We start from the raw sequence: 10,000 nt of genomic DNA, 5'->3' as shown, positions 1-10,000 counted from the left end.
CTACTCGAGAAATTAGTTTTTATAGCCAGAAGTTAAATTTTCTAATCTAACAATGCCCATGATAGCCTTCAGTGTTATCCTGAATTATAACGAGGCCAAAGTGGGTGGAGCCTCGAGAAGTTATCATTCTGACGATAATTATTGGTGAAGGTTTAAAGCCAAAATACGGTACCGGCTATTTTTTTTTTTTTTTTTTTTAAGTAAATAGGTAGATAGCCAATAAATGAAAATTGCATGACATTGGATATAGCAGTTATCAAATCAAGCTTGTCTACTATGTTTTTGAAAATTACCATCTATTCCTTACATCTTGTCAATGTGATTGTGACCTATAAAGCAGACTGTAATTTCTTAGGAAACTTATTTTGGGAGTTAGACTAATAATCGAAGTGTTTTGTATTTATTAACATATTTTTTGGTTAGTTCATTATGACAATTATCAGTGGAGAGGTTCAGAGTTCATAAAGAGGGAAGAAATGCTGTCATAAGTTACGTAACGAGTGCGTTCGAAACCTTTTCTCTGAGTAAGTTGGCCCGTCTTCAAAAAAAGTCACTTTTACATTGTAACTACCAAATTTATTCAACCTACGTAATGCAAAATACAGTCAAAATTTATGTGTAGATATAATATGTATTCTGAATAAGAGTTATATTTATGAAATGCATAGATAAAAAGTTATTGCGAAAAAACCGTGTTACAGAGGCACTGAATCTCATAGTAGTCCCTCCTATTTATTTCTATCTTTTTTTCTTTTATTTTTTTTTTTTTTTATTTCCGTCAACGTACTCATGGTTTGATTTATTTTTTATCCTAACATACCCGCCCTTTCTCGTGTGTTTTTCTCTTTAGTGTTAGAGAGATATCTGGAGCAAAAAGAACTCGACTAGAATATATTAATGTCTAATACTGCATTCAGTTTACAAGCTCTGGATAAATGAGAACAAAGGAAGGTTACAAAAATCTGCTTTATTTAATGTTATTTTTATCAGATGAAGCCGTGGGCTTCCTTATACTCTACAGAAAAAAAAAAAAAAAAACGGTGCGATAACATCAGCCAGTGTAGTTTGTTAAGAATTTAAAATTTTGACAGAAAACAAATTAATACGATGCATATTTTCAAAAGCTCCGACGCACTCACCCAACGACCCCACGCCCCACCCACCCCTTACACCCCATCCAATCCCCCAACACCACTACCACAACGGCAGCGGGGTAGAACTGTTAATGGTCAATGAAACTTGATTAAACTCCTCCCTTTTGAAGCAGATCCGCCAAGTTTAACGAGACAAAATTTCCAGTCAACATCAAGAGTTTCATTACCAGCAAAATGTTATTATCCTTACCTGCAAACTCCTCTTTTTCGACAACGGAATTGAGAGTATTAACAGGCCCACATAGAAATCTGGACGAGTTGCCGAAATTGAGGAAACTGCGAAAAATTTTGATGAAAAATATGTAGGCGATCATTCCGTGGAAATGAATTAAGAGTTTTCAGTATTTAGCCTCAACCTTGTTTTTGATCGTCTTCTGAATTATCTTCAGGTAGCAGATCCGGGGAAGATTCCATTCTTTATTGCAGTATGGTTTCTTGCAAAAAGCATTCAAGTACGATTTAACAGAAGTCACCTGCCGGATTTATGGCTCCATGTCATTAAAACGATCTATGAAGAAATCAAATAATAATTAAGCAGTTTGTAATGGTTAGATTTAATATGTCTCGCTCAAAAAAAAAAGAGTGGAATTCAATGAGAATGCAACGCATACGAGGTTAGTTTAGATGTTCTGTAAATTATGATGTTAAGATAAACTAAAAGCGTAACATTATATATATATATATATATATATATATATATATATATATATATATATATATATAATATATATATATTATATATATATATTTATATATATATATATATTTAAATATATATATATATATATATATATATATATATATATATATATATATATGTGTGTGTGTGTGTGTGTGTGTGTGTGTAGAAAGATAGATAGTTAGCAACACCGTAATCAGACTAACCAACTTAATGAAATTCAAAAGCTAGAGTGCTCACATGCAACTTGAGCCCAAAACATGGCTTGATTAACATGGACTGCATCCATCATAAAATTCCGCACTGAAGAATGTTATGGATAATTCTATCATTCATATTACCCGTTAGAATGACAGTATGTAAAGTTGACTTCTAAGAAAAGTCGTAAGTTTATGCCTTATATGAATTTACTGAATTATGAGAAGCAGTCAAATATTTGTTCATAATTAGGAGGCGAGTCGTAATGGAAAATTATGACTATGAACTTTCTTAATATTAAGAAAAACTTGTTTATTGTAATCATGAATTTACAGCTTACCCTTATATACTTAAATTGTTTTAAGATATTATGACAATCTAAAAGCCGATTATCAGTTTCATTAGTACTTTTCATAATATTTTTGGTCAAACATTAAAAAAAAAAAAATTTCACAGTATATTTGGTCAACTGTTGACAAAAAAAGGAATGGAAGGAGTGTAAACTTGTGAAGCAAAATGTGGACAAGTACAGTTGGTTACGTGATAAATTAATATATTGTCAAAAGTAAATTACGAATAAAGTATATAGATAAATAAAATAGCTTTTTAAGGATAGTTAGTCACCGTTAAGGAGACAAGAAAAAAAAGTTGCCTAAACAATTAATCATAATTACAAACATTTCCATTTATGATACAACCCTCTGTCTGGCTGTCTGTCTCTGCTTCCTTTCTGAATAATGATGGATAATGATGAAACTTAACCTGAAAGAAAAATTTAATATGGGCTATTCAGTGTACCAGTTTCATATACAGAGAGAGAGAGAGAGAGAGAGAGAGAGAGAGGAGAGAGAGAGAGAGAGCTGGTTTATTTACAAACGAAATGAATTCCTCCATTGAAGCAAAGCAGTAACAAATTGTCGGCCCCTTTCCATCCCACTAGGCCCACAGGTAAACGTTCATTACCTCGGCCTTTGCCGCTCAGGTCATTTATAAAGAACGCAAACAGAATTGAGGAACCCAATTAACAGAGAGGGAAGACCTGCCATGGACATGTACACTTTTTAGAGACATTATAATGGAATGGCATATTTATTTTGTAATGGGACTTTATATTCTAAAGGGCTAGTATATTTTTTTTATTATGCAAGGGTTATTTTTAATGACATTTCTCCGAATATACCTGCAGAAGTTAAATTATATGGACTTCCATCCAAGCTTTGCATGCATTATATTATATATATATATATATATATATATATATATATATATATATATATATATATATATATATATATATATATATATATATATATATGCATATATATATACTATATATATATATATATATATATATATATATATATATATATATATATATATATATATATATATATATATATATATCTATATATATAGCCTATACACACACACAAAACCACACATATTATATTATAATAATAATGGTATATATATATTTATATATATATATTTATATGCAGATATATATATATTATAGATATATATATATATATAGGATATATATATATATATATATATATATATATATATATACACGCATGCAGAAGCCATCGAACGCACTTAGGCATACATACTGTCCATAGACACGAGAAAACGTATATATGTACACACACATAATTTAATTCATTAATCGTTTATTCACGGAAGTGTTTATAGTATGTACAGATATACAGTATATGTATAATATATAAATGTTACAATAATAGATTTAGTCCCTATAGGTGCGTAAAGCCTCAAAAATTATCACAATGGTTCACTATAATACAAATATATTATTTATGCAAAAGAACCAAAAAACAAAATACAACAATTGAAACTAAGAGCACTTATTTCTATTTACCTCATTTCATTTACGTCATTCTTTTTCTTCATAATTAAGTAAGAAAATATTGAGGAAAGTTCTGAATATTTTCATGTGTCATTTAATGGTAATGAACTGTAGTCTAACGTAAAATCCTTTCTTATATAACTCACTAAGGGATACCTAAGTAAAAAATTATCCTCATCCTGTACTTCACAGCTGCAAAGGCTTCTTTCTCCTGGTAATCTGAACCAAGGTCCGATTTCTATCTTTAATCGATGAGAACCTAGGCTTGGTCTAGTATAGTCTAATATGAGCTACTCAGGGACTATTGCTCGTTTATTCTGGACAGGTGGTGCTACAAGTTCAGGGTTAAATTACTTGTAGGTTAACCGACGACTTGATTCAAAGTTTGCGCTTACGTTTTACCGTAATCTGACTAATTCAGTCATTACTGGGTCTCCCTGGATTCGCTGTAATGCTTTGAGACTGCACTTCATTTGCCTTATTAATCTAATTGGTGAAAGTGAGTTTGATTCTAGCCAGACCTTTTCATTAAGTTTCTCAAAAAGTCCAGCTAACGACGCTTAATATTAGTACTGCACTTCCCAAACCAAGCTCCAAATAAGCCAGTTCCATGCACACTCGAAGCCTTATGCGTAAGAGATCTTTTTGAGTCCCTCCCCAAGTATATTTCATTCATCAGCTTCATGTTTAAAGTCCACCTTGATTCAACACCATAAAACAGGGAACTATTCTAAGCTGCAGAAAAGACCTTTAATATCACATAAAAAGGGGCGTCATTGTCTTTTGCCAGAAATTATTGAAATTTGTGAATATTCTTCATATTTCGACGTCGTTGTCCTTCCACTTGTTCATGTATACTTGCATTCATAATTATGTATCCTAGATACACATCATTATCACACCACTGAACAGATACACTGATGCACTTCAAAGAGACTGTCATTTATGTTCACACTGAAATATCTCGTTGATCCTTTGGTAATTGTTCTGCCATACTGATTGCAGTAGTTTAATACTTGTTGAAATTTCCAAACTGCTCCCTCTCTGGTTGTACTAACTACGTATAGCAGTATCGTCCATTAATTAAACGTAAAACATGAAGACGCCCAAACCAACCACCCTCCCCATATTCCTTTATCATTCGAATCACTAAGTTCACATAAGCAGTAAATCGTCTTTGTGGCAATTTCGGTTGAGCCTGAGAGCAGGAATTCGTTCTTCACAACTAATTCCTTTATTAGCTCCTGCTTGCTCTTCGTCGGAAATAAACCAACTTTGCAATCTTGAGGTGATGACTTGACATATAATTTTGGGAATGCGGACATTATGTTTATCCCTCGATAATTACTGGAGACCAAGGAATGGCCTTTCTTGAAAATCATAAATAACTCAGACTTCGTCCATTTGTCGGGATAGCCTAGTATATAAAATAAGAGATTTTAGATATATTAAAAAGTCAGTCCAGAAGTCATTCAGTAACTCCAGTATCCCAGGGGAGGTTCCATCCGGTCAAGCTGCTATGTTTCCCCCTAACAATCAAAGTCAATCTCGGAGTTCTCTTTCTGAAGTGGGATCATCCAATATTGGGATTTAACATCGTTATAACTCCCGACAGAATTACTTTAAGGAAAAAGCATCTCAAAACAAGTAGCAAATGGTGATTGGTTAGTATTTCGATCAAATGTCACCCTCCAGTTGACAGCAGACCATAACTGGCGTGGGTTCTTCTCTGTCAACCATTTCCATCTATTTTCTTAAAGACTTTCTGGCCTGCACGGGATTTTCATATATTGTGTTATCTAAGTTCTCATACAAAACGTTCACATCAAATTCATCTGCATCAAGGGTAGAAGCCCACGGATCCAACACAAAAGAAGAACATTCTTCTACATCTGGCTTGTTTAGACTAATTACCGTTTTGTTGCAATAGGAATTCTCATTACACCCCAAAAATGATTTTAACAATTCTGATCGTTCAGTGAATAGCAATGAATCATTCTTAATTTTAACAGTTTTAGGTACATGATTTGAAGGCAATAGGTCTTCAGGTACTATTGCAAAGTCTTCAAGACAATTTAAACATTTAAGTGAGCACAATGCCCAGTCTACCTGCGATTTCCATTGTTGACCTTGACGTCAAGTTAAACCACCATTCAAATCTAACAATCCTTTTTCTGGTGATTTACAGGAGTGACATTAAAATGTGTACAAAATTATCTTATTACTCGTCCATGATTGTTAATGAGAGGGTTCGGGTTAGAATTATGTACAATTCCATAATCATGGTTGTGAGAACTGTCAAGACTTCCCATTCTAGAATTAAGATCACCCTGCTACTGAACATAAGCAAGGGATCTATTGCTAAAATAAGCGGAATCATAAGACTGATATAGACTGCTCCTAATAATAAATCTGGCAATAAGCTGAAGCGAAACTAAATTTGATCTAGAAGAACATTGACATCATACAGCTGGATTTCAAATAACCAAGATTTCACTAACACTGCAACCCCTTCTCGCAGTTTTTGCCAGAAACGACCATACTTCTCTTAGACATAAATCAAGAACAGAAAATGGATGTGGAGTTTTAATTCTCGTATCTTTTCTGTTCAGAGTTACTTGTAAATAGCTTTTCACAGCTGCTATACTCGGGAAATATTACTTTTCATCCACATTTAAACCTCTAGGCAAAAGGTCTTTTTTTCTCTTTTTCTATTCTAGGTTTTGCAACCCTCGACCCTTTCCTCTGGATTATGATCGACAGCGACTTTCTCTCTCAAAAAATAGGTGCTTCCATGACATTTTCAACATCGGTACAGTAAAAGTTGGTATATTGAAGATGAATTATTTATAAATTACAAGAAGTTTTTGTCTCCTGAGAGGTTGAAAAGTTTATTGTATTTTAATGAATTATTTTTCATAATTCAGTGTTTAACGAGTCTTATTTTATCTCTAATAGTCATTTAATCATTCGCAAAGGTTATAATGAGAATTAGGACGAATATGATGATGATGATACTAGTAATTGTAATAGTAATAATATGTATACCAGCCGTAATGGTAAATAAAAATTACCATAGCATTCCGTCATTAAAGATATATATTTAGCTTTATCCACTAAATCGCTTCGTTTCGAAAATGACAAGTGCAGCCACTCTAGGAAGCTTGTAACGAATTTTCGTTCTTTAAATCCTGGCAAATGTCATTAAAATTTGTATAAGGTTCATAGAATAGAAGATGGCCAAGAGTTCGCCATCTATATTTTACACTCGATTTTGTTCATGAAAGGACACGCCTTCTGTGCCTTCATTACTAATGCAAAAGTCTTTGGAGCAAATAGTGAATAAACACACACACGCAAAAGAAAAACTATAGAAAATATATTCCTTAAACCTAGCTCCGTTTGTCCATTCATTTTTTCGTAGTTTGATGAATAGAAAATTGTACAGCTTTCCACGCACGCATACTAAAATAAAGGAGGAAAGTGCCACAGGGCTCGAGGATTTTGAAACTCTTCAGAGAGAATTACGCAGGAGCGCCAACCTCACGAAAACGTTTTCTGTCAATTCCTTCAACGAAGCCAATATCACTTTCCGATATCTTGCTTGACTGACACACTCGCGTGCGGCCGCCGAAATACTTTCTGAGAAAAGAGAAAGAATTCTATGTTTAGGCAGTCATAAAACACTCCCAATTCGTTAGGCAAGAAAGCCTTCTTAGAATTTTGACTTGGTGGTCTTACCGCTTTTAATAGTTACCTTTTCCTGAATGTCATGGTAAGGAAAAATTGAGGCTGTTTTATTTCATTTTTTACTGTCAGTGGAAACCCTCTACAAGCTACCGTACTTTCAACATAAATTCACAGATAAACTTTATGTAGCATTTTGGTACAAAAGTGAGCTACCTGCTATTTATAGCCGAAAATGATATAATACGTCTTTCTGCTTATTTGTAGTCGGTACTTATGTTTACAATTTTCTGGGGGAATTAATAAAGGTATTGTAATACAAATTACAACATGAACTTTGTTTTCGAAAAACTTTAAAGAGCAGGCTTTACCCAAATGTACCACTCGGAACACACCACTTTTAACAATTACCGAATGACCTCTTCCATGGTGAATGCACTAACAAAATTCAAATACAGATGTACAAGTAAATAACGGACATCAATCACCCATATAATTTCAGTTAGTATTTTTTTCAGTTTTATGAATACGGCTCAGTCTTTCAAAATCATATTTTTTTCTACTTAATTGAAGACCATCTTTCCCAAAAATATCCATTTTTATATTTTTCAGTTTCGTCTTAATCCGCTCTTTAATAAAAAGCTTCAGTAACAACTCAGTTATACATAATTAATAAGGACATAAATCCTTTTCCCGTCCCGTGCATTTGTATGAGATACAAAGGTTCATCATTGAATTATTCCACGACCCGAACAGTTGTATTTGTTTTCCTTTAACGGGAGAATAGGAGGTTAAAGATGACTATGTTTTACATGTACAAGTGTAACCCTACTTTACGCACCCACGCACGCACGCACGCAACATATACACACAAACACATATACACGCTCACACAACCACACTTCGTCGGATACATAATGTTTACTGAATATTTTTTCGATGCACTGTGAGCATTCTTGGTGTCTTAGGTAAAAATATCGTTGCAGTTTTCTTTCTATACATTTATTTTCCTTTTATTTTACCTTAAATTTTTCTTTCGGGCAAAGGTATATGAAAAATGTATTCTCCGGTATATGAAAAATGGTAGTCGATTTTGAAGCGCAGTATGCTTTTGACGTCTATGTAGCAACACTCGGTGTTATCTTTTTTAGTTTTTCTTTCTTTCTTTGACATTTTTAAGGCTGAATTTCAAAGTAAAATGTTTCCAGCGCTAGAACAGAAACAAAGGGGCATACGCAGGCTGCATAATACTGAGGTAACAGCAATGCAAAGTAAAATATGATTTCTTTGCTTATGAGTTTCGAAAAGGCATTTTTATTTTTTTTTTTTTTTGGTCTTGGTATGGATCCCATAGAAAAATGCTCAAGGCATTAGAAAAATGAATATCTCAACCAGACACACATACACACACACACACACACACACACACACACACACACACACAAATTATTCCAGGTTACATTTGTTATTTAAACAGAAATATAGAAGGCAGAATCATTTTCATCCAGTTGCGTTATACCATATTGCTTTGGTTTTAATTGAGGATCACAAAGCGTATGTGTATTTCATATCAACATTCCGTTTATATTCTATCTTTTTTATTATGCATTTTAATAATCGCTTGGTATTTTTATCTCTTGTTTTTTTAATCTTACAACAAATCTTGCATGAGGTCTTCAGGTATATTATCATATCTCTTAACAAAAATTTCATAGAGAAAATGTAATTTTCTAAATAGTATTTACTTACCATACCATTCAAGAAAAGGTAACTATTAAAAGCGATAAGACCACAGAGTCAGAAGTCTAAGAAGGCTTTCTCGCCTAACGAATTGGCAGTGTTTTATGACTGCCTAAACATAGAATTCCTTCTCTTTTCTCAGAAAGTATTTCGGCGGCCGCACGCGAGTGTGTCAGTCAAGCAAGATATTGGAAAGTGATATTGGCTTCGTTGAAGGAATTGACAGAAAACGTTTTCGTGAGGTTGGTGCTCCTGCGTAATTCTCTCGAAGCAATGAAGGTATAGGAGGCGTGTCCTTTCATGAACGAAATCGAATGTAAAATATTCCGCATGTAATATATTAGGGAAACTCTGGGCAAATAAATTTATACCTTTTTGAGAAGTGGCTCAAAATATTCGATTTAAGGATGGCAAACTCTTGGCCATTCTCTGTTTTATAACCTTATTAAATTTTTATGATATTTGCCAAGATTTAAAAAGAGAAAATACGTCACCCTCACTTCCTAGAGTGGCTGCACTTGTCATTTTCGAAACAAAACGACTTGTTAGAGAATGTTAAATATATTTTTAATGACTCAATTTTATGTCAATATTATTTACCATTGCTGCTGGTATACATTTTACTAGGTACGATTACAATTTACTAATATCATCATCATCATCGTCCTCATCCTC

This window comes from Macrobrachium nipponense, chromosome 20 (genome assembly GCF_015104395.2).
Source record: "Macrobrachium nipponense isolate FS-2020 chromosome 20, ASM1510439v2, whole genome shotgun sequence".
Classification (NCBI taxonomy): Eukaryota; Metazoa; Arthropoda; class Malacostraca; order Decapoda; family Palaemonidae; genus Macrobrachium; species Macrobrachium nipponense.
This window is presented reverse-complemented; position numbering follows the sequence as displayed.